The 27,167-nt window shown below is 43.2% G+C and overlaps 1 protein-coding gene across 2 annotated transcripts in view; it reads right to left on the bottom strand.

The window, feature by feature from the left end:
• Nucleotides 1–23,132, bottom strand: part of KDM4C (lysine demethylase 4C) — a 732,113-nt gene extending 708,981 nt beyond the window's left edge. The window contains exon 1 of one of the 2 annotated variants that reach the window (XM_077475057.1): nucleotides 22,913–23,132. The gene's annotated coding sequence lies outside the window, so the exon portion shown is untranslated. The remainder of the gene's footprint in view (nucleotides 1–22,912) is intronic. The other variant, XM_077475058.1, reaches the window with a different exon arrangement.
• Nucleotides 23,133–27,167: the final 4,035 nt, after the last annotated feature.

The following is a 27,167-nucleotide window of genomic DNA, read 5'->3' as shown; positions in this document are numbered from 1 at the left end:
GCACATCTTCAGGCATGCTGAAAGAGTACCATGCCTCTCACTGAGCACAAAGTATGAACATAAACATCACTGAGAATGACAGTCATCTGGTTACAGTGGGAAGAGACTTGTCATTTTAAACAGACTGTATATCACTTTAATAGCCACAACCTGGAGATTATTTCTGTCAATGTGCGGAATAGCTGATGCTATCCCATTTCTAAACGAAGCCATGAAATCTTTACGATTGGCTGTCAAAGTGATTGCATGATGGTGAACCATGCCGATTGGTTCCTGACTGCTGTATATGACAGCTGCCCGGGTGTCACCGAACTAGCAGTCAACAATCATGGCATAGGATTTTTACTGGGGGCAGGTAAACTTAACAAAAAGGATCCAAGCATTCTAAAAGAAGAAAACTCACTTTTTCTTAACAAAAATAATATTAAAATTATATAAATCAATGCTATTAGACATTATCTATTTTATAGAAAATTACCTGTATTAATTATTAAATTGCCAAATAATACATTTATAGCAATGTAGATCACTGACCTTGAAAGGATTTAGGATTCTTTAAAAAGAAGTTCCACCTCTCTTTATTGCTGTCTGTAATTTTTTTTGTTTCTAAAATAAGTCCTCACTTCCTCTATTTGACAGGTGTAAAACAGAGCATAAAAAGGGAGGATCAACCATCAAAATAGGCACAAGCAGCAATAAATAGATTTTTGCCCCACCAGTAAAATCCATAGTCCATCCGGTAACCTGTGTCCTTTACACCAAGAAATGGCAAGTTAAAAAAAAAAAAAAATAATAATCTTAAAAATGGGTACACAATAGAAGCTTTTTTTTTGTTCAACCCAGCAGGCTGAAAAAAATAAAAAAAAAAGACAAAAAATAAAAAAAAAAATAACTGAAAGATCGCCGTCCTAACACACAGGCGACGTTAGCACAGCAATGTCCCCCACTCTGCTATTGTATTCTAACAGGGGGACTGTCCCCCTCCAGAACACATTGATCAGTGCTTGCTGCGAGCACCGATTGGATGCTAGTTTTTCAGCATGCCCATTCGACAGAAGTTGGTTGTAAGACTGCCTTTTGTAGAACAGACAGCTGTACTCACAGGCCGAACGTCGGCTGGTTTCTGCCAAACCAACCAATTTTGGTACAAAACAGCAAACAAAGACAGCAATAGGCTTATGCAACAAAATTTGTAAAAAAGGTAAAAACAGACAGAACAGCTTGCAGCACCTTATGCCTGAAACTGGCATCAGAGGTGGCCAGAACATTTACATGGTATAATGTGAACAAAAGGCAGATGGAAACTGCAAATCTGGGAAACTGATGCCTGTTGCTGAAAAGCCTACAAAGCACTAACAGATCTGGTAGTGTGTGCCTTAACAGGAAAAGAAGAAACCTAATCTTTTAGGACAGAGGTTTCCAAACTATCGGCCACCGCTAGGGTCAGTGGTATTTCCTCAATATGCACCGATTAAAGATGAAAGTCGGCATAAGCTGCTTATGTGCTTCTAATGCAAGGAGGGACTCTGAGGAAGACCGTGATTTAAGAAAAGGCTCTGATATGCTTTTTTTTGGCCCATGAATATTTGTAAAATATATGATGTGGCCCACATACTGAAAGTTTGGAGACTCATGCTTTAGACCATAAGCTCAAAGGATGACTTGTCTAAACCATCTAGCAATAGTGACGTGAAAAGTAGTCCCGTTGGAATCACAAAGAAGAAATCCGATTGCCTAAAAGGAGGTAGTAGCTGAAAAAGTAGAGACTCTCGCAGCAAGTACTATGTCAAGACAGTGGAAAGAAGTTCTTAGGGATGTTTCAGAGCAGAACATAGGAAGAGAGAATGTCATGGCTGAAGTGGAAGGAGAAAACCACCATGGGTGGAAAACTGATATCTGTTTCTGATGGGGCACTGACTGGCAATTGATGGGCACTTATTGGCAGCTGCGGTGGTCCATCTGATGGACGTGCTGATCATCAGCACAGACCCACCCCTCCCGGCCCCCATACCACTATCAGAGATGCAGTGTGTCAGGCTGACACAGAGCACCTCAGATCGTCGCGCTGCATGACCCAGCATGTTATCTGGCTGGATGTCATATGAGGCCCAGTCAAGATAACAGAACCACCGCCCAGCCATCATTCTGCTATAGGCCGGGCATGGTTAATAAAAAGGAATTTCAAGCTCGGGTCCCATAGACCTTAATAGGGTTTGTGGCTCCAGTACAGGATAGTGAGAGTCAAAAGCCAAGACAAATATGATTTATTTTGTACTCACCTTAAAATCCTTTTCTCTGTAATTCACAGACTGACACAGCTCCTCTTAGCCATTGGGTTGTTATGCCCTAATACTAGGAGATACTAGGCATTAGTTGTAATACAACACTCGGAACTCTAAGTTCCACCCAAGGGGCGGTCCCTTGGGCAACAACCATCCACCCTGCCATGCAGTCATCAGTACATCAACAAGCAGTATAACGTAAAGAGAACAAGGAGGGGCGGGTGCTGTGTTGGTCGGTGAATTACAGAGAAAAGGATTTTGCGGTGAGTACAAAAAAAAAAAAAAAATCCTATTTTCTTATATTCACCGACCGACACAGCTCATCTCTTAGCCATTGGGATGTCCCCAAGCAGTGCCAAACGAGGGGTGGGAAAACAGCATAAAAACTTCATCCACCGTGGCAAGTGGGAACTAGTGAAACTTTACTCACAAAAAATGAATAATAATAAAAAAAAAAAAAAAAAAAAAAAAAGACAGCCGAGGCTGAAATTTGCCCCTTAATGGTGCTTAACGCCAATTTTTGGTCTACTCCTTGCTGAAGAAACAGCAGGATCCTGGATATAGAAAAGGAGCGCGGATGCCATCCTTTCTCCTCACATGGAGATGTAGGCCTTCCAGGTACGATGGTATATCTTCCGGGAAGAAGATTTCTGTGCTCTCAACATAGTTGGGATCATCGAGTCTGTCAGCCCTCGGTTCCTCAACACCTGGCTCAATAGCCATGCCGTTAAAGCAGGATGGAGAATCGGACCTTGAGATAGGAGGTCTTCTCGCAACAGCAGTCGCCAGGGAGTGTCTGCCACCAGATGCACCAGATCTGCGTACCAAGGACGCTGAGGCCAATCTGGAGCAACCAGTATTACTGGGATCCCCTCAGCTTCCACCCTGCGAAGCAGGCGTGGTAACAGTGTCAGTGGAGGAAAGGCGTAGATCAGCCGGTACTGATCCCACGGAGCCACCAGCGTGTCTGACGCGTCTGCCCACAGATCTCTTGTCCTGGACATGAATCTTGGCACCTTCCGATTGAGACGGGAGGCCAGAAGATCCACGTCTGGTGTGCCCCACTTCAGGCACAGTAACCTGAATATCTCCGGATGCAACGCCCAGTCTTCTGGGTCCAGCATCTGATGACTCAGATAGTTTGCATGCCAGTTCTCCACTCCCGGGATGTAAACGGCCGACAGGGCAGGTACATGTCACTCTGCCCACCGAAGTATGTGTGCGACCTCCCGTGCAGCAGCTGAGCTTCTTGTTCCCCCTTGGTGATTGGCGTATGCCACAGCCATGGCGTTGCCCGACTGGATCCTGATCGGACGCCCCTGAATTCTCATCGACCATGTGGAGAGGCATAGCCTGATCGCTCTCAATTCGAGCAGATTGATCGGCAACTTGGATTCTTCTGTCGACCATAGGCTGGCGTCCACTGTGATCACTGTCCACCTCAGAGCCAGGAACGATTTCCCGTACTGAATCACCGGGGACCTCAGCCACCAGATCAGTGAGTCTGACTGACTGGCTCACCTGGATCTGACGATTCAGGGACAATTGAGATTTGTCCCATTTTGTCAAAATCTCCTTCTGTAGGACTCTGGTGTGGAACTGGGCATAAGGTACTGCCTCGAAGGAGGGTACCATGAGACTCAGGACTCGCATGCAAAAGCGGAGCGACAACCACTTGCGGTTCAAAAGCAGTTTTACCACGGATCTGAGAGTCTGCAGTTTGTCTGAAGGGAGAAAAACTCTTGCTTCCATGGAGTCCAGCAGCAAGCCTAGGTACTCCAGATGCTGGGTCGGTACAATCACTGACTTCTTTAGGTTCAACAGCTACCCTAATTCTTGCAGGGTCTCCATGGTGATCGCCACATCCTCCTAATTCTGAGGTGGAATATGCCCTCAAGAGAAGAAGATCGTCTAGGTATCCCACGATCGCGATCCCACGTTGCCGCAGCAACGCCAAAACTGGAGCCAATACCTTGGTCAAGACTCGGGGGGCTGATGCCAGACCAAAAGGAAGAGCCAGAAACTGGTAGCAGGTTTCCCCGGCTGCAAACCGCAGAAACTTTTGATGCCGAAGGCATATGGGTATGTGCAGGTACGCATCCTGGATGTACTTTTACAAAGTGATTGAGGGCTTTTAGGTTCAAGATTGTAGTTCCCAAGAAGGAAGGGGTACATCCAAACAGATTCGAGTAGAAATCCTGGAAACGTTCAGATTCTGGAACCGGTACAACCACCCCACGACTCAGCAGGTCCCTTACTGCCCCCAAGAGGGCCCCCCGGCAAGCCGGGGATATGGGTATGCTGGAGGGGAAGAATCTGTTTGGCGGCCAAGAGAGAAACTATCTTGTAGCCTGAGGAAATCAGATCGCAGACCCATTGGTCGGGAGGACCCAAGAGGACCACCGGGCTGCAAACTCCCAAAGGCGACCCCCCCACCTCTTAGGTGGGGGCAAACCTTCATGCGGCAGCACTTTTATTCTCAGGCTTGGTAGGCTTGTAGTTTCAGGGACGTTTTTGTCCATCTGTGGTCATCCTGTCAAAGCTCTGGGTGGACGAAAAGGCTGATTGTGAGCGGAAAAAGAGGGCCCTTGCCTACGGCGTGGCTCCTTAGCCTTCCTGGCCTGTGGGAGTAAGGTACTCTTACCACCGGTGGCATTTTTAATAATGTCATCCAAAGAGCCGGTTCGCCAAGGAAGGGAAGATCAGTCAGGGCTTTTTTGGATGCCTGGTCAGCAGACCAGCATTTTAGCCAAATCAGGTGCCTCAGCACCACAGCTGACACTGAAGCCCTGGATAACAGAGGGAGAGTATCCAGGGCCACGTCACAGACTTACTTAAGGCCTTGTACTAGTTGGTTTGCTAGTTCCACGCAGAGAGGAGAAGCCTGTTTCTCTCCCAATTCGCGGTGCAAAAGTTTTGCCCACTCAGTGTCTGCGACACAAGTGCAGATGCCAGTACTGGTCGCACGGCTGACCCCCACAACCGTAAACAAGGAACAAGCCACTGCCTTGGCCTTCCTGTCCATGGGATCCTTGAATGCAGGAGTCCCCTCAACCGGGATCGTGGTTACTTTATTTAACCTGGATACTGGGGGGTCCACGACCGGAGGAGCTGACCATTTTTTGAGAAGGCTCTCCTCAAAAGGGTAACGCACCGCCATTTATTTGGGGACCGAAAAAGGTCAATTGCGGGTGACACCATTCCTTGTAAATGAACTTGTCAAAATAAGTCAGATACGGGAACACCTTAGGTCAGTGATGGCGAACCTTGGCACCCCAGATGTTTTGGAACTACATTTCCCATGATGCTCAACTACACTGCAGAGTGCAAGAGCATCATGGGAACTGTAGTTCCAGAACATCTGGGGTGCCAAGGTTCGCCATCACTGCCTTAGGTGAACATTGAGCAAACGAGCAGGAAAAAACTCTGGATAGCCACACACTGGAAAAAGACTTGAAATTCCATCTTTAATTGAAACAACGTGGGTCACATCAAAACAAAATAAAAAAATCCACAGCAATTAAAGATGGGATTTCAAGTCTTTTTCCAGTGTGCAGCTATCCAGAGTTTTGTCTTACTTTGGAGCGGTGCATCAGCAGAGGGATCTGCTGGCTCCTGAATCTTCAGGGTATCACGCACAGCTGCGATAAAGGGCCCCAACAAGCGCTTTGTCAAGCACGGACCCGGACAGTGACTAATCTTCACTCTCCGAGTCGTCAGCGTCGTCTGACAAGACAGAGCAGGGGTCAACAGCCTCAGCAGGACCCAAGTCTGCGGCAGAGCTTTCCCCAAAGGATGGCACGAATTGAGGACCACCGTCAGGGTGTCCATGGGCACTGCGCAGTCTGCAGGTGACCCGGTTGCAATTACCTGGATTTTGGGTGAAGACGCACCAGTTTCTGAAGCCATACTGACCCTACCCTGTCTGCCACCCTAAGGGCACTTAGGAAAGCGACAGTCCCACCCTCCTTACTGCCGCTGGCTGAGGAGCTCTTTCCCACCGGACTCACCACCCGAGGAGTTCTGCGCCATCCAGCAAGTAATGCCTGTAGTCCCTTTGAGCTCCCAGGTGCCGAGGAAACAATGCTGTGTCTGTGGCAGCAGCTGTAAACAGCGCCAAAACCGCTCCCCCCGGTGAAAGCCCCTGCATAGACACACATACACCACTCAGCGGCCACATGCAGCATCCCCCCAGAGAGGGGGGGGGGGAAGGAAAATAGGGACAGGGGAGAGAAGAGAGGGAGGTGAGGGACCCCCGAATCGACCTCCCAGGGAATGCCCAGCTGCTTAGCCCCGCCGAAGCAGGGAGAGTTGTACTTACCAGTCCATCACAGACCCACTCACTGATCAGTACAGGGTGGCTGCTGGCCCGGCATACTGTGATCGCAGACATCAGCAGTCCGGTCATATGTATGCCCTGGAGCATAAAAGCTCACCGACCACCTCTGGAGCTGAGGTTTCGTCGTAGCCTGCACACGCTCGATGGCCGGACTGGGGAGACTACAAGGATAAGGGTATCCAGCCCGTCACCCAGCCAGCTGTTGATAGTAGATAACAGGATCATTCATCTTGCGCAAAAAGTCACGCTTCTGCATAAAAAAAAAAAGCATAACCGATGGGCCCGCAGGGTTCCTAGGTCCTTCTCCTTCACTAAGCAAAATAAAACTGATGACCGCATGGCAGGGTGGAGGGTTGTTGCCCAAGGGACCGGCCCCTGGGCGGAACTAAGAGTTCTGAGTGTTGTATTACAACTAATGCCTAGTATCTCCTAGTAATAGGGCATAACAACCCAATGGCTAAGAGAGGAGCTATGTCAGTCGGTGAATATAAAAGAAAACTTGTGAGCTGCTACGAACATAAAATGTGCTACACTCAGCTGCCAATACCTTGCTACACTCATTTAACGCATGCTATTAAAAAAATCATATACCCTATACCTGACATATATTATTACATCTCATGTGTTCCAAATATTCTATAGGACCAAAAAAATATATATATTACAGTGTCCTTAGTGTAAAACAAAATTAAAATTAAAAATTGGAAATTTAAAACAACCAAATCCAAAAAAAAGTCTCTCCGGCTAAAACCGTGATATATTTCACTGTCCTTAGTGCAAATATTCCGATATCTTGCTGGATTTTTCACAAATCGATAAAAGTGCAACCAAAATCTCCTTGTCTGTGCACCCACCACCATCAGATGTTTCCTCACCTAAAGGATTGGACCTTACATACAGTTGTGCTCATAAGTTTACATACCATGGCAGAATTTATGATTTTTTTTCTCAGAGAATATGAATGAGAACACAAAAACATTTCTTTAACTCATTGTTAATAAATGGCTTCAGCCAAACACTATCAACTGTGTTTACACTTTTTTTAATCATAATCAACAGAAACTTCCCAAATTACTCTGATCAAAGGTTTACATACCCTGATGATTTTGGTCAGATAACACAAAGGGGTTTGAGTGGCTATTAAAAAGTAACCATCCTCATCTGTGATCTATTTGCTTGTAATGCGTGTGTGAGAGGTAGAGAGAGAGGTAGAGAGAGAGAGGTAGAGAGAGAGAGGTAGAGAGAGAGAGGTAGAGAGAGAGAGGTAGAGAGAGAGAGAGGTAGAGAGAGAGAGGTAGAGATATATATTTTTTTTCCCTCTCGCTCTCTCTCTCGCTCTCTCTCTCGCTCTCTCTCTCGCTCTCTCTCTCGCTCTCTCTCTCTCATCCAGTGCTGCATTGACTTTTCTGGATTCTGAGGGAAAGCAAAAGAATTGTCAAAAGGCTATGCAGGAAAAGGTAGTTGAACTGTACAAAACAGGGAAGGGATGTAAAAAGATTTCCAAGGAATTGAGAATGCCAATCAGCAGTGTTCAAACTCTAATCAAGAAGTGGAAAGTGAGGGATTTTGTTGAAACCAAACCACAGTCAGGTAGACCAACTAAAATTTCAGCCACAACTGCCAGGAAAATGATTTGGCATGCAAAGAAAAACCCACAAATAACTTCGGGTGAAATACAGGACTCAGAGAAACTTGTGGTGTGGCTTTTTTTAATATGCACAATAAGGAGGCACTTGAAAGATGGGCTGCATGGTCGAGCCGCCAGAAGAAAGCCATTGCCACAAAGTATCCCGCTTACAATACGCCAAACAGCACAGAGACCAGCCTCAAACATTCTGGCACAAAGTCATTTGGAGTGATGAGACCAAAATTGAGCTTTATGGCCACAACCATTAACACTACATTTGCAGAGGAGTCAACAAGGCCTCTGATGAATAGTACACCATTCCCACTGTGAAACACGTAGGTGGATTGCCGATGTTTGGGGGGGGGGCTGTGAGCTACAAAAGGCACATGAAATTTGGTCAAATTTGATGGCAAGATGAATGCAGTATGTTATCAAAAAATAGTGGAGGAACATTTGCATTCAGCCAGGAAGCTGCGCATGGGAGGTACTTGGACATTCCAACATGACAATGATCCAAAACACAAGGCCAAGTAAAGTCTACAGGTTTGGAAATATCAGTTTGTAAACGGATAGAAAACTGGCTAAAAGACAGAATTCAGAGTAGTGGTTAATGATTCTTACTCTGAATGGTCTAAGGTTATCAGTGGTGTACCCCAAGGTTCAGTGCTGGGACCCTTACTTTTTAATATCTTTATAAATGATATTGGGTTTGGGATCAAAAGTAACATTTCTGTCTTTGCAGATGACAAGCTATGTAGTAGAATTACGTCCTTACAAATTTATAGCGTTTACAAACTTTTTACTAGTAATGGCGGTGATCAGCGATTTTTATTGTGACTGCGACATTATGGCAGACACATCAGACATTTTTAACACATTTTTGAGACCATTATCATTTATACAGCAATCAGTGCTATACAAATGCACTGATTCCTGTGTACATGACACTGGCAGTGAAGGGGTTAACCAGGGGTGGCAGTGTAGGGGTTAGGTGTGTCCTAGGGGCGTGTTACTAACTCTGGTGGGCTGGGCTGTGTGCTAGTAAACACTGATCTCTGCTCCAATCACAGGGAGCAGAGATCAGTGTCACTTGTTGCTAGGCACAACGGGGAGATGCTGTTTACAACGGCATCTCCCCGTTCTCCTTCCCCGTGAGACGATCGCGGGTATCCCCGCAGCGATCGAGTCCGTGGGACCAGCGACCGGACTCACGGATACCTGGACCACTACTCAACTACCCCATGCATTAATTTACATGAATTGAGTTTAATACCTTTTCATGGGTTATTTCCTAAGCATTTTCAGCATTTTGCAGTAAATACTGCAGAACGGTATCATGAATTGACCATTTCAGGACCGCATGCAGTATTTAGGGAAAGTGTGTCAGGACACCTACATACCGCATGCAATCTGCTTTAGTGAATGAAGCTCATTGTCAGAACACAGCACATCATAACAGACAGAGCATTACCATCTGTGCATTATGGTGGGAGGCAGTTGTTTATAATACAATGGATGGCATTTATCAAAACTGGAGCAGACAGAATCTGGAGCAGCTGTGCATATTAACTAATCAGTTCTATCTTCAGCTTCTTCAATTAGACCCCTTTCACATATGCGGACCATTTGTCCGTTTTTCATCCATCCATTGGCGGATGTAAAACTGACATTAATGCATCTCTATGGAAACATAGATGTAAATGGAAGATAACCCATTTACATCTGCTTCTGTCAACATCTGTTTTTTGGAATGGATCAAAGCCCTATTTTTTTTTTACACCGGGGTGGTGAGTGCTTCCGCTGTAAAGCACCGCTTTACCATCAATTTTACTGTGCTATTCGGCCGCTAGCAGGGCGCTTTTACCCCCCGCTAGCAGCCGAGAAAGGGTTAAAACCATCCACAAAGCGCTGCTGCTGCAGCAGCGCTTTGCCGGCGGTATAGCAGCGCTGCCCACACCGCTCCAGAGATCCTGCTAGCAGGACTTTTTTTTACCGTCCTGCAAGTGCGAATGTCCTTGGGCTTTCACATTGGAGAGACAGGAGTGGTTCTTTCAGGGTGCTTTGCAGGAGCTATTTTTAGCTCTGCAGCGCCTGCAAAGCATCCCAATGTAAAAGGGGTCTTAAAAAAAAAAAAAAAAAAAAAACACAACACACACAGTAAAGTTAGCCCAATTTTTTTACATAATGTGAAAGAGGAGGATACGCCGAGTAAACAGATACCCAACATGTCACGCTTCAAAATTGCACGTGCTCGTGGAATGGCGCCAAACTTTGGTATTTAAAAATCCCCATAGGCGACGCTTTACATTTTTTTACTGGTTACATGTTTTGGGGTACAGAGGAGGTCTAGAGCTAGAATTATTGCTTTCGCTCTAATGTTCGTGGCGATACCTCACATGTGTGGTTTGAACACCGTTTTCATATATGGGCGGTACTTACGTATGCGTTCGCTTCTGTGTGCGAGCTCACGGGGACAGAGGCGCTTTACTTTTATTTATTTTTTTTATTGTTAATTTTATTTTTACTTTTTTAGTTTGACAATTAAAAAAAAAAAAATTTATTTTTTTTTTATTTTTTTTTATTGTTTATTTCTTTATTTGACATATTACAAGTTATAACAGACCAAGTTACAATATCAGTTTTATATTTTACAGTTTTGTTTCCTTATACCGCTAATACATCATATTCTCGTTTTCCTATTTATTTCAATTGATCCGTGCAAAACAACTTTTTATATTTTTCTCTTATTCTTACTTGCCACTATCATATATACTACCTAACCATCCTTTAGACACAAGTATTTACAAACATACACACAGACATAAACACAAAAAAAAACAAAAAAAATAAAAATAAATAAATAAATAAAAAAATATAAAAAACACACGCACTCTCCGGGCGAAAAATCCATAGCGTAGTTTCCATAGTGAGTTATATATCACAAGCTGACAAAGGAGGAGAATGTTTATACCCACATCTTCCTTTGAATACTGCTTTTACTGTCCCACTCAAACAGAAAAAGAAAAACTATACTAACCACTCAATACAGACTCCCCCATTACCAATGAGGGTGGAGCTACCCGTGGATCCGATATCCATCGTTTCCATATTTTAATCCAGTTATTGGATTCTCCCCTATTGCAACCAATTTGTTGTTCTTTCAAGATGTTTTCATTTACCTGAAGACGCCAGTCCTCAAGTAAAGGTGCATTCGAAGATATCCACCTTAGAGCAATTAACTTACGTGCAATAAACAATAGTCTGGTAACTAATATCATCACCTCCCTGGGAAAGAAACCTTCCTCGTCCAAATATCCCAGTAGACATGTCATAGGGGTCCTGTCGATATGCGTATTACATGTAGCATTGATTGTATTAACCACCTCTTGCCAATATCTAGCCACTTTTGGACAATTCCACATCATGTGTATTAAATCCGCTGGAGACTTTTGACATCTAGGACACTCTGGAGAATCGCGTCTGCCCCACCTAAATAATTTAACTGGTGTTCTATATACCCTATATATTATAAATAGTTGCGTCAGGCAATGAGCCGGTGATAATGATACTAGGGGTACCCTTCTCAAAATAATTTGCCAGTTTTCATCTGAGATGTCCCCTATGTCTCTCTCCCAGCCTGTTCTACCCGGGCTGACAACTTTATCCTGATATAGTCTCATCAATTGACCATATAAAGACGAGATCAAGCCCTTTTTTTCCTCCCCCCTTGCTAATGATGTTATAAGTGGGGTAGGTTTTATCACTATCTTTTCCCTTCTAAACTGAGTTTGAATCGCATGCCGTAATTGTAAATATTTATAGAAGTGACTAGAAGGCAGTTGAAAGGATTCTTGCAGGTCCTGAAAGGAGCGCAGAACGTTATGTGTAAACATCTGTTCTATATATTGAAGCCCCTTAGAGTGCCAGCTTTCGAATCCCTCCAATTTATATAGTTCTTTGTATTGCTTATTCCCCCAAAGCGGGGAGTATTTTGAGACTCCTTCAAATTTCATTATACTCCTCATTTCCTTCCAGACTCTATTCATAAGTGTCGTTGTTAGACCCCTACCGGTGTTACCCAGGGCTCCGGATTCCAACTGAGCCACAAGATTATATCGAAAACTGTTATTTAACAGTAAAACCTGTATGGGGTCTTCCCAATTACTTTCCCCCCAGCCTGCAAAATGCTGAAGCTGGGAGGCTATGAAGTAGAGTCTTGGCTGTGGTACCGCTAATCCACCCCAATCCCTTGCCCTCTGGAGAATTGATAACTTAATTCTCGGGGTTTTTCCTTTCCACAATAGCCTACGAAATATTGATTCTGTTTTTTTGAACCATTTTAAAGTTATCCATATTGGTGAATTATGGAGTATATATAACAATTGAGGGGTCCAGATCATTTTTATGAGATTTGCACGGCCTACCACCGATAATGGCAATTTGGTCCACGCCATGCTCTTAAGTTGAAATTTGTTAAGAATAGGTGACAAGTTATCCATTAAATAGTTTTCTATTCTAGAGTTTATAATTATTCCCAAGTATTTAAATGATGACACTATTTTAACTTGAGGGGCCTCTTTTAACCTGGACAGACTAGGATTGTCTAAGGGAAGTAGTACGGATTTATCCCAATTAATAATGTAACCAGAAAACGATCCAAATTGTTTTATTAGTGACATTAAGGAGCTTAAAGAACCTTCTGTATCCCCAAGAAACAGTAATGCATCATCAGCATACAAGGAGATTTTTTCAATCCTCGTTCCTCTAATAAATCCGCAAATAGATTCTGCCTGTCGAACGGCCTCGGCCGGTGGTTCAAGGGCCAGTGCGAATAGTAAAGGAGACAGGGGACACCCCTGTCTTGTTCCTCTGTATAATGGGAAAAATTCTGAAACCGTGCCATTTATTTGCATACATGCCCTCGGAGTGGCATACAGCATCCTGATCCACCTTATAAACTTGTCCCCCAGGCCAAACAAACCCAACACCTCCCACAGATATGTCCACTCGACACTGTCGAAAGCTTTCGCAGCGTCGAGTGACAAAATCGCTCTTGTCCCAATATTATCAGTTGGTATTTGCATATTCAAATAAAGCCTCCTTATATTAATAGCTGTAGACCTTGTTGGGATAAAGCCACATTGGTCACGATGAATCAATCCATGCATATGTCTACTTAGTCTTTTAGCCAGGACCCTGGCTAAAATCTTAGCGTCCGAGTTCAACAATGATATCGGGCGGTAGGATTCCGGAGCCAAAGGGTCCTTTCCCGGCTTTGCTAATACAATAATACAAGCATCCCTCATAGATTCAGGAAGCCTGAATGATTCCAAAGCCTGGTTAAGGACCTTCAATAATTCTGGAAGCAAAACCTCACCATATTGTTTATATACTTCTGAGGGTAACCCATCAATACCCGGGGCTTTATCATTTGGACTTTCTTCCACTGCCTTAATCAATTCCTCCAATGTCAGAGGAGCACCCAGTTCTTGTTTATCATTTTCAGAAAGAGAGGGGAGTTTTAAAGGTTCTAAAAACTCTCTAAGTCTTGTCTCGGAACAATTAACTTTATTTTGATATAAATTACTATAAAAATGAACAAAGGATCGCATTATTTCCTTCTGGTCATAAGTAATATCTCCCTCCACTGTACGAATAGCAGAAATAATTTTACTATCTTCTTGGGATTTAGCTATTACTGATAGCATTCTGCCTGATTTTTCCCCTTCTTCAAATCTGCGACATCTAGACAAAAAGTCAGACCGCGCAGCCTTTTTCATAGAAGTTTGTTTATATAATAATTGTGCATCCTTCCACACCCTACGATTAGAGGTAGTAGGACTCTGAATATACTGAACTTCTTTCTGCTGCGCCTCTGCTGCTAACAGCGATTCCCGTTCTCTACATGCTTTTTTGTAGACGCTTATGGCCTTAACCAATAATCCTCTCAAAAATGCCTTCATGGTGTCCCATACTACCTGAGGTGATGTTGAGTTATTATTAATTTGAAAAAATTCAACTAAGGCCAACCTCATTTCATCCCCCTGATGGGGAACTTTAAACCAGAAAGCAGGAACTCTCCAGTTAGACCTAATTTTAGGCTTTATTTTATCTACTGTTACTACTAACGGTGAATGATCTGATAAATCTCTCGTTAAATAATAAACATCAGAAACCCAAACAATAGCTGAGTCTGTTCCCAAGAACATATCTAACCTTGATAGGGTCTGAAAAGTACCAGAGCAACAAGAATATTCTTTAAAAGATGGATTCCTAAGCCGCCATATGTCATACAGTCCAAGCTCCTGAATATAATTATAGAATGTAGTATTCACATTAGGGCCTGCTGGATATCTGTCCATGCTGGGATTACATACATTATTGAAATCCCCCATAATAAACATGGGGGTCCCTGGATTATCAGCCAATATCATCCCTATCTGTCGCATTACTTCACTGTTATATGGAGGAGGGATATAAATAGACCCCAAAATACATTGCGTAGAAAACAGTGTACATACCAGCAAAACAAACCTACCCTGTGGATCTATCCTTGCTTGCTTGCAGGAAAACTGGACCTTTGAGGAAATTAATATACTTGTTCCTCTTGCGTAAGCTGAATATACTGAATGGTATTGAGTAGTGTACTTTTTATTCTGTAATAAGCTAACAGTATCTTTAGTTAAATGTGTTTCCTGCAAGCAAACAATCAACGGGTCATGCTGGACCAGTTTATTGAACATAGCACGCTTTTTAATAGGGTTCTTAATCCCTCTAATATTCCATGACCATATTCTGATCTTATTATCCATTAATAATTATATATACACACACACACACATGACATGGTGCCCATATTGTCCACATGATCCCCAAAATACGGTAAACCATACAACAGCAAGTCATTATACGGTCTTCCTCCATTTGAAGAGTTACAGACCTGACCAGCCCAACATTCAGTTGATCTCTTAAGCGTATCGTACTGTAATAGACATAAACAAAATAATACAACAGCATCAAGCAGTAACATGTAAATTGTCGCCCATACACACACACATACACCCATACACACACAAAAAACAAAAAAAAAATAAAAATAAAAATAAAAAAACAAGAAAAACGGAAAAAAAAAAAAAAAAAACATTGTTTCCCGCAGGAAGGTGTATACAGGGGAGAAGGAAAAAATCCATCCAGGCTTGAGCCCTAATGAGGAGGAGTTCTTGTACTATTGCAAGTACAAAAGCAGGGGCTCCTGCCTAAAAAAAAAAAATATATATATATATATATACACATACACACACACACACACACACATACATACACACATACATATATATATATATATACACACACACACACACATATATATATATATATACACATGCATACACACACACATACATATAAATAAAAGGGGAGGGATAAGGGAAGGAAGAAAAAAAGAAAAAAAAAATGCCTCAGGTGGGCGCAAGGAAAGGACAAGGAAAGGAAGGGGCAAGAAGGGGCAGGGTTGGGGACAAGGAAGAGAAAAAAAAAGAGATTAAAGGTTAGAAAAAAAAACATTTTTGTCTCTGTCCCCTCCCCGCATATAGTACAGAGAAAAGTTCTTTTCCAAATCCCAGTCGCATTTCTTCACCTTCTATCGCATTTTTAACACATTTTTAATTTTTCATCATATTTTTAATCATTATCCTTTGAATTTATTCATAAAAAGTTCAGTTTCCTTGCACAACATCAGTGCTGTCAACAAGCAATGAAATATGTTGCTCATTTTTGTCAAGCCAAGATGCCGCTGCCTTAGAATTATCAAAAAAAAAGTTTCTCCTCTAGCTATAATCCTTAATTTGGCAGGATAAAGCATGGAATATTGAACTTGAATATCACGAAGTCGCCTTTTAACATCTTTAAATTGAGCCCTTTGCTTTTGAACCTCAGCAGAATAGTCCGGAAAAAAAGAAATTCTAGACCCATTGACTTCGATGGTGCCCTTAATACGAGCCAGTGATAATATTTTGTCTCTGTCTCTGTAATGAAGCATTTTTAGGATAAACTGCCTTGGATATTTACCCGGAGGTGGGGGTCTAGCAGAAAAAAAAAAAAAATTGATGACTTTTATTCCTATTACAAGGAATAAAAACATCCCTTGTAATAGGAATATGGCACGATCGGACATATTTACAGTGAGATATGGGGTCAATAAAACCCCATATCTCACACCTCTAGGCTAGGAAGAATAAAATAAAATAAAATAAAATAAAAAGGGATCCTGGCTTCCCTGCCAAATTGGCGCCGTTAATTTAAATACCGAGGCCGGGCATGACGTCATAACATCGCGCCCGGCCTCCGAACGATCATAGACTCCGGGGATGATCTGGTCCGCCGGAAATCTCTATGGTAACTGGGGGATATTTATCTTAAATATAAATTTAAGATACATTAATAATTTAGTTTATGCAGCATGAAATGGAGCTTAGTTTTGTAGCATGAGGCTGTATATTCTGCAATATTTACATTTTTGGTAAACTCATTCAATGATTTCAAGCTCTGCAAGCTGAGATAACATGCACTAGAAGTGCAAAGGAGGGATTGGGGGTCTTTTAAATCCCCAATCCCACCATAAAGAGTACCTGTCACTAGGGATGCACTGAAATTTCCGCCGAAAATTGCTTTTGTGTTAATTTACCAAAAGAAAAAAAAAAAAGGAAAAAAAAAAAGAAAACACACGACAGATAATGGAGCCAAAAATGGGGCGGGGCCTGGGGCTCCACCCCTGGTGCCGCCTATCAGACGGGCTTCCTATATCACAGATCACCCATCCCAGGATTGGACAGGTGATTTGTCTATCAAAGTTCCCCAGACAAGAGGGAGGGGGGCTGTATGTGATGGCGCGCAGCAGGGAACACACAGCTATTGAAATGAAAGCTGGGATGTTCCCGCGGCTGTAATCAAACAGGCGACGGCTCTCCTCTCCCTTCACAGGCTGCACTACTGGGGACACTGGCTGGCTGCATCTGACGGGCACTGTTGAGGCTGCATTGATCTCCTGTACCACGTCCTCAGTCGCTGGCCATCTCCCGTATATCACTTTCGGCCTAGTGTAATTTTTCATTTTCGGTTTCGGCACCAAAAAACCCCATTCGGTGCACCCCTACCTGTCACCACCTATTACTGTCACAAGGGATGTTTACATTCCTTGTGACAGCAATAAAAGTGATCAATTTTTTTTTTTTTTTTTTTTTTTTTTAAAACACAATTTATTAATAATATAAAAAATAAATTATATATATTTTTTTTTTTTAAACGCCCCCATCCCCACGAGCTCGCAGCAAAGGAAATGCATACAGAAGTCACGCTCGCATATGTAAACTGTGTTCAAATCACACATGTGAGGCATCGCTGCGATCGTCAGAGGGAGAGCAATAGGTCTAGCACTAGACTTCCTCTGTAACTCTAACCTGGTAACCGGAAAAACACATTTAAAGCGTCGCCTATGGAGATGGTACTGTAGTTTGTCGCCATTCCACCAGTACGTACAATTAGAAAGTGTGACATGTTTGGTATCCATTTACTCGGCGTAACATCTTTCACATTATACAAAAAAATTGAGCTAACTTTACTGTTTCATTTCTTAAAAATTTATGAAAGTGTCCCTTTTTCCAAAAAGTTGCGTTTAAAACACCGCTGCACAAATAGCGTGACATAAAATATTGAAACAATCGCCATTTTATTCTCTAGATTCTCTGCTAAAAAAATTATATTATTATATTATAATATATATATATATATATATATAGTTAAAATTGATTTGATCGTTATCAAATTATTTTAAATAAAATGCTTTTGAGGTAAAAATATATCTAAAGATAAAAATTTTCAATTTAGGATACAATACCAATTTAGTTTCTTTGGCATGGAATGGAGCTTAGTTATGTAGCATGAGGCTGTATATTCTGCAATAGTTACATTTTTGGTAAACTCATTCAATGAATCCAAGCTCTGCAAACTGAGATAACATGCACTGCATTGATGCATTCACACAATTTCACATTAACCACGAGATAAGAAAAAATAAAAAATAAAAAAAATCAGGAATATTCCTTTATCCCATCGTTTTGCAAATCGATGTACACTACAAACTGTATGATTGAATCGGTTTTGATACTGCTGTTTTACTAACCTGAAAGCCCATTATTCTAAATAGGAAACCTTTTTGTTTGCAAATATTAAAGTTTCTAACTTCCAGCAAGAATAAGTCATTACATTTAACTACTTCCCACCGGGCCAATGTATATATATGGCCGGGTGGGAGCCCTCTCCTGACTGGACGTTCAGGAACGTCCTTCAGGAGGGGGATCGAGCGCGCACAGTGATGCGATCCCAATGCGCTTGTGTTACCCGAGCACGGCGCATCTCCGATCGGCAGGTGGGCTCTGTGATTGGCCCTCCTGATCACATGACCGCCGTGTCCAATCACAGCCGTCATGTGATGTAAACAAAAAGCCGGTTGCTACGCAATTGGCTCTCCTCACACGGAAGTCAACACTGAGGAGAGGAGAGCAGATCGCTGCAGCCGGCTAGTGATCAGTGAGTATGAGCTGTTTTTACAGCTTTTTACTCACTGATCACCAGTCTAGTGTAAAGCACACATGTCCCCACACGTCTCCAAAACACACATATCCCACTAAAATCACACGTCCCAATGATTATCTGCACACATCTGTACATGATCATTTGCATACATATGTATGAACACACAAACCAAATTATTATACACTTAACTGAATTTTTTTTTACCAAAAACATGTAGCAGAATACATTTTGGCTTAAATTTATGACAAAATTCAATTTTATTGGATTTCTTTTAAAACAGAAAGAAGAAAAAAATATATATATTGTTTTTTTTTCAAAATTTCAGCTCTTTTTTCTTATATCGCAAAAAATAAAAAACTGAGTCATGAATAAATACTACCAAAATAAAGCTCTAATTTGTGCAAACAAACTTATAAAAATTTTATTTCGGTAAAGTGTAGCATAACCGCGCAATTGTCATTCAAAGTGCGAGAGCGCTGAAAGCTGAAAATTGGGCTGGGAAGGAAGGGGGCGAAAGTGCCCTGTATTGTAGTGGTTAAAGAGCACCTGTCATATCAGATACTTCATGGCAGCACCTGTTAGCGGGCATCCACTCACCTGCTGCCGCCACATCACCAGCCATCTCATTAAAGTGAATGGGACTGTCGGTGAGTCAACAGCGGGTCAAAGGAGGAGCTGCTGAGGGACAGAGATGACAGTTGCTTATTAAAAATTATGGATTTAAAATCGAGTCGATTTAAATCAAGCCTTTTTGCTAGTGATTTAAATCAAATCCACTCTGCTGGTTATCATGCACAGATGCTCCAAATTTTGTCTACTTCAGTTCTGATAAAATCCCCTCAGCCCCCATTCACACCGAGCCGATTTGACATGTCAATCGCATGCCAAATCAGAGCCTATTGCCAGCAATGTCACAGTTCGAATCCGTGTGACGCTGATTTTGCAGCCTCACAGATTCTCAAAAGTAGTTCCTGCACTACTTTTGGTGACTTTGGGGGCAATTTAAATAGACATCTGTGCATGAAGCAGCACAGATGTCTCTCAAATCACCCCCCCCCGAGGTCGGACTGAAATGCCAGTTTGAAATTGTGGGAGTTCATTGCGATTTCAAACCCACTTTTAGTGTGAACCTGGGCTCACAGTGTTTTGGCAAACTAAATGTCATCCAATTAGGTTTTACATCTACTTTAACAGTAATTAAATGTAAAACTATTTGTACCATGCTGAATTTAAAGCAGTTGCGGAGAAAGTTGGTGTCGGAGGCACACATCCATAACTATCCCATATGTAATTACATGCAAACAGCATCAGCAATTCATGGATTTGCACAGACATAAGCTGTTATCCAATTAGATATCCATCATCATTTACCACCAAAAGAAGGCACAATTTTTCCTTAAAATAAAATAAAACCACAAGGCACAATTCACCTGGGTACACTAAGTAGTTACAATGACATTAGGGCTGCAACTAACGATTATTTTCATAATCGATTAGTTGGCCGATTAATAACCTTAAAAAAAAAAATAAATAAATAAAAAAAAAGTGTGGTGTATAATTTAGTTAATATGTAAAGTTTTAAAAAAAAGGCCATTTATTCTTAAATATCTCTATATGCAGTGGTAAATATAAGTAACTATATGGTTAGGGAGCAAAATATCGAATCCACTCTGAGATTAACAGACAGAAGAGGTATATATATACACCGTATATACCATTAGGAGAGATATACTGGATATAATATTAGAGGAGAGATATAGGGTTTATACTATTAGAGTGTATATACTATTAGAGGAGATATATACTTGTAAAGGGTCAATCTGGTAAATATCATCAGACTCATTAACTTTAACCCCATTTTGTTACTGGCCGATTAATCGATTATGGAAATAGTAATCGATTAGTTATTCCAGCTCTAAATGACATGTACAGTAGAGAAGTCCATCATACTGCAGAGCGAGACCCTTGTGGTGGTCTCTCTGCAGAGGTCCAACACACCTTTTATTTACAAGAACCTAGAATATATTTGGCCAATTTACACAAAATCTAGTTTGGCTTTCAAAATACACAAACTAACAGCAAATACCTTCTTTTCCACTCAAAGCCTAAACCAGGACATTAGTCAAGTGTAAAGAAAAAAAAAAAAAAATACCAGTTTCTTAAGCAGGAAAAAGAACGGACAGTATGTAAAGCAGACCTAAAACCTCTTCTCCTTTACAGCAAAGAAAGCTGCCATCGTATCCATATTTGCCATGATGCTGCATGTGATCAGTTGTGAGTCAAGCAACTCAGACCATTATCATTCATAGCACCTTAAATGGAACCATTTTGCAAAACAGTGAAATCAACGCGTTTAGTTCCGCTTTGGGCTCCGTTCAAACTAGTCCAACTTGTCATGTGACTTTGGACACAAAGTTGCATGACAAGTCACAGCCTATTCATTCAATGGTAACTGTTCCAATCTATGCCACTTATAGTCGCAATGACTTTGAAATGGTCCCTCCACTACTTTGATGCGACTGGAGTGCCAGAGAGTGTAAAGTTCTAAAAAAAAAGTCACACTAGTGTGAACCGAGCCTTCATTGAACTGTACACCTACAGGTCTTAATACTGGCTAAATAGAATATAGACCATAAACACGGTCATTTTTCTATTACTCAACACATATTAACCTTGGTAAAGCCAGCCCAGAATTGAGGGTCCAGTGTGATGTGTCCAATGCCATGTGACTAGTTGTGTGCCCAGCATGATGTTCCCAGAATAGTGTCAAGTGTGATGTACCCAGCATTCTGCCCAATGTGGTGTACCCAACATTGTGTGCCGTTGCGAATCACGTACTATGTGTGATGTGACCATTCTTGTGCCAAATGTGACGTTCCTAGAGTCGCGTGCCCAATGTGGTCTACTTAGAATTGTGTTCAAAGCATGCGTACCAAGACTCGCGTTGCCCAGAGTGGTGTACCCAGACTCACGTGCACTGCATTTGCTGCCCAGCATGGGGTACATAGAGTCGTGTGCCCAGTATGGTGTACACAGAGTTGTGTGCACGGTGTCATGTGCCCATCATGGTCTCCCCAGAGTCCTCTGCATAGCATGGTGTACCATCTCATGTGCCAAGTGTGGTGTACCCAGAGTCATCTGCCCTGTGTGGTGTGACCAGTCGTATGCCCAGCGTGGTGTACTATGTCCTGTGCCCACAGTGGTCTGCCCAGAGTCCCATGCCCACAGTCCTGTACACAGCATAGTGTACCCTAAGTCATCTGCCCTGTGTAGTGTGACCAGTTGTATCCCCAGCTTTGTGTACCCAGACTTGTGTACACTATGTCCTGTACCCACAGTGGTCTGCCCAGAGTAATCTGCCTTGTGTGGTGGGACCAGTCCCATGCCCAGTGTGGTGTATGTCCTGTACCCACAGTCACATGCCCACAGTCCTGCGCACAGCATGGTGTACCCAGAGTCATCCGCCCTGTGTGGTGCAACCAGCTGTATGCCCAGCATGGTGTACTATGTCCTGTAACCACAGTGGTCTACCCAGAGTCCTGTGCCCACAGTCGTCTACCCAGAGTCCTGTGCCCACAGTCGCATGCCCAGTGTGGTGTACCCAGACTCGTCCAGCATGGTGTGGTGTGACTGGTTGTGTGCCCAATCATGTGCCCAGCAGCAGCATTGAAATGCTTGGTGACTTTCCAGGCCCTCTTCCATTCCTGCACAAGAATACAGACATGACCAGTGACAGGTCACACTTTTTAGAACAACCAAAGGAAGTCACAAGCAGAGAAATCCTGAAAGTTCTGCTCAGATGACAGCCCCACTTCCTGCCCACAACAAACATGGCTGATGTGGAGCTGCAGCGCCTCCACCTGTCTAATCTCCTCACGTCATTATTATTCCGTGTGGAGATAGTAAATAAACACACACACCCACCGTGACAGAGGTACACACTTTACCTAGGTGAGCCCCTACATATCAGGAATGGGGGGGGGGGGGGGGGAGTGCCAGGCCCCTCCGCTCCCTGCCCTCACACAGGGGAATAGCAGCGTTCTGGACACCATGTAAATCACCACACACACATACCCGCTCCGAATACCCGTATGTCGCCGCTCCCTCCCCCGCTCTCGCCGTGATCCCCGCAACAAGTCGGTGTCGTCGCTGCTTTTCGCTGCTCCGGCTGTCTCGGCTTAGGTTGATGACGTCGTGACAGTGACGTCAAGATGTCCCGGACTACACAGGGTTAAGTGTGTCGAGAGGCGGGGCTGGCAGTGAGAAGAAAGAGAAAAGGGGGGGGGATGTTGAGCGCGCTCTCGACATCACAGCTGACGGCTGAGCGGGAACGCGCTCGCAGCTGACCGCCTACTGCTCGTCCTTGTGTCCTCATGATCACTGGCCTCCCTCATGAGGCGTGTGTGTGATAGGACAGCACTATGACACCTTGTAATAAATAGAAAGGCTTGTAAAAAATAATTATCCACCAGGATATAGTAAAGTAACAAAGAGAGTTCATTTTGAATAAAGTGGAGAGGGCTTGTATTGCTGTCTGTGTCCCCCTACTGCGGATAGGCAGCCCGTGCAAGCAAAGTGACCTACTTGTACGTAAGGATGAGCTCCGGCATGTTCGCATGCTCCACGTGCAGAGCCCGCCAGGAAGTCGGCACAGCGCTGCGCTAATCACAGGCAGTGAGACATTTCCCCGATGTGCGGCTGCAGAGATCAGGAAATGTCTCACTGCCTGTGATTAGCGCAGCGCTGCACCGACTTCCTGGCGGGCTCTGCACGTGGAGCATGTGAACACACCTGAGCTCATCCCTACTAGTACGTCACTGCCTGCTTCCGCGCTTAGGGTGCGCACCTTTGTGACACCCACTGTGATTGTATTCTGTCAGCTATTTGTTGGGACCTGCTGATCGGCTGTGTCCAATCACAACCCAGAGCTCTATGTTGGCAGTCAACACAGAGCTCTGCACAGAGGGAACAATCTCTCTGTGCAGAGATTGCAGGGATAAGAAACAAAGGCAAAACTATATATGTCAATTAAAATGTAAATATAAATACAGTGGATATAAAATGTCTACACACCCTTAAAATGGCAGGTTTCTGTGATGTGTTCTGAAAAAAATGAGACAAAGATAAATAATTTCAGAACTTTTTCTACCTTTAGTGTGACCTATAAACTGTACAACTCAGTTGAAAAACAAACTGAAATCTTTTAGGGGGCTTGACTAAAAATAAAAAAATAAAATAATGTAGTTACATAAGTGTGCACACCCTCTCATAACTGGGGATGTAGCTGTGTTCAGAATTAAGCAATCACATTCAAACTCATATTAAATAGGAGTCAGTACACACCTGTCATCATTTAAAGTGCCTCTGATTAACCCCAAATAATGTTCAACTGTTCTAGTAGGTCTTTCCTGACATTTTCTTAGTCACATCCTACAGCAAAAAGCCATGGTCAGCAGAGAGCATCCAAAGCATCAGAGGAATCTCATTGTTAAAAGGTATTAGTCAGGAGAAGGGTACACAAGAATTTCAAGGGCATTAGATATACCATGGAACACAGTGCAGACAGTCATCATCAAGTGAAGAAAATTGCAGAACAGTGGCATTACCAAGAACTAGACATCCAAAATTTATGAAAGGGCGGGAAGAGGAGGCTGCTAAGAGGCCTACAGCAACATTAAAGGAGCTGCAGGAATATCTGGCAAGTACTGGCTGTGTGGTACAGTGGGGCAAAAAAGTATTTAATCAGCCACCAATTGTGCAAGTTCTCCCACCTACAAACAAGCAAGATTTCTGTCTCTCACCGACCTGTATCTTCTTCTTTAGGGCCGGTTCACCCAGCGAGGCGATGCGAGGCGACACGGCTCGCCTCGCCTCGCTCCCGCAAGTCGCCCCCGTTCTGTACAATGGAACCGTTCTGAGAGGAGCGACTCGAGTCGCTCCGACTCAGAAAAAAGGTTCCTGTACTACTTCGGGGCGACTTCGGGGGCGACTTGCATTGACTTCTATACAGAAGTCCTCTGCAAGTCGCCGCTGAGGTCCCCGCAGGTCGCGGCGAGGCAAGTCGGAGACGCCTCGCTGTGTGAACCGGCCCTTACGAGGATCCTCTGTCCTCCACTCATTACCTGTATTAATGGCACCTGTTTGAGCTTGTTATCAGTATAAAAGACACCTGTCCACAACCTTAAACAGTCATACTCCAAACTCCACTATGGTGAAGAGCAAAGAGCTTTCGAAGGACACCAGAAACGAAATTGTAGACCTGCACCAGGCTGGGAAGACTGAATCTGCAATAGGCAAGCGGCTTGGTGTGACGAAATCAACTGTGGGAGCAATAATTAGAAAATGGAAGACATACAAGACCACTGATAATCTCCCTTGATCTGGGGCTCCACGCAAGATCTCACCCCGTGGGGTCAAAATGATCACAAGAACGGTGAGCAAAAATCCCAGAACCACACAGGGGGACCTAGTGAATGACCTGCAGAGAGCTGGTACCAACGTAACAAAGGCTACCATCAGTAACACACTACGCCGCCAGGGACTCAGATCCTGCAGTGCCAGACGTGTCCCCCTGCTTAAACCAGTACATGTCCGGGCCCATCTGAGGTTTGCTAGAGAGCATTTGAATGATCCAGAAGAGGATTGGGAGAATGTCATATGGTCAGATGAAACCAAAGTAGAACTATTTTGTAGAAACACAACTCGTCGTGTTTGGAGGAGAGAGAATGCTGAGTTGCAACCAAAGAACACCATACCTACTGTGAAGCATGGGGGTGGAAACATCATGCTTTGGGGCTGTTTCTCTGCAAAGGGAACAGGGCAACTGATCCATGTACATGAAAGAATGCATGGGGCCATGTATCGTGAGATTTTGAGTGCAAACCTCCTCCCATCAGCAAGGGCATTGAACATGAAACGTGGCTGGGTCTTTCAGTATGACAATGATCCCAAACACACTGCCCGAGCAACGAAGGAGGGGCTTCGTAAGAGACATTTCAAGGTCCTGGAGTGGGCTAGCCATTCTCCAGATCTCAACCCCATAGAAAACCTTTGGAGGGAGTTGAAAGTCTGTGTTGCCCAGTGACAGCCCCAAAACATCACTGCTGTAGAAGAGATCTGCATGGAGGAATGGGCCAACATACCAGCAACAGCGTGTGGCAACCTTGTGAAGACTTACAGAAAATGTTTGACCTCTGTCATTGCCAACAAAGGATATATAACAAAGTATTGAGATGAACTTTTGATATTGACAAAATACTTATTTTCCACCATAATTTGCAAATAAATTGTTAAAAAAATCAGACAATGTGATTGTCTGGATTTGTTTCCACATTTTGTCTCTCATAGTTGAGGTATACCTATGATGACAATTACAGGCCACTCTCATCTTTTTAAGTGGGAGAACTTGCACAATTGGCGACTGACTAAAAATATATATATACACTGTATTCAGTTTAGCTAGATCTCACTGCAGACTGTTCTTACTGGACTGTTTCTAATATACTTCAGGCAGGCAGTTGATTCAGTTAGCTGCAGTGTATTTAATATATATATATATATATATATATATATATATATATATATATATATATATATATATATATATATATATATATATAATTAGAGCTGTGGAAAGTAAAGATTAATTCCTCGATTAATCGATAATTTTTTTGATCAATCAAAATTCTTTTGATCTTTAAAAAAAAGCACTTAGATCTTTTCTTTCTACCCATGACCTGGCGTCCTTGCTGAGATCTAAGGAGACGTGAGAGAAGTTTATGTTTCGTGTTAACCCTTTTTTATACCCGCTTGCATGACCACCTGTTTGCACAGGGGTCCATGCCATAAGGTGAGAGTGATTAGTTAGACTGGAGCTGGAGGGATTGTCATGCTACAATGGGAAAAAAAATTACTTACGTCAATGCTACAGTTTGAATTTAAAATGTATTTGTGTGAACTGTGAAGTTAAGTCATGGATTGTGGAAACTAACTAGTGTCGGGTGATTGTATATAGTGTATACCACATTTACCACTGAATAATGCAGAGTTGCAATGCAAGGAGATACAGCCAACAGTGCTGGTCATGGATACAGTTCATCCTCGGCACCTGGCCATGGGGCACGCTTGCCCTTTTATCGACAGCTGGCCACGTTGAGCCACAGCATGCTGAAGAGTTGAGTGAGTGGATCACAAAGCCGCCCTCATCCTCTGTCACCCAGCCTAAGACAAGTTTGGCTGCCTATGCAGCTGCCAAAGTGGCCTATTTCGCCAGCTCAATGGTATCAGTCACTCCTTCCCTAGCGCCACCATCATGTCCTGAGGAGTCCCC

This window comes from Lithobates pipiens, unplaced genomic scaffold, assembly GCF_037356315.1.
Source record: "Lithobates pipiens isolate NorthernLeopardFrog02 unplaced genomic scaffold, aLitPip1_a1.2 Scaffold_13, whole genome shotgun sequence".
Taxonomy (NCBI): Eukaryota; Metazoa; Chordata; class Amphibia; order Anura; family Ranidae; genus Lithobates; species Lithobates pipiens.
The sequence above is the reverse complement of the archived record's forward strand: the minus strand, read 5'-3'. Positions and strand labels throughout refer to the sequence as shown.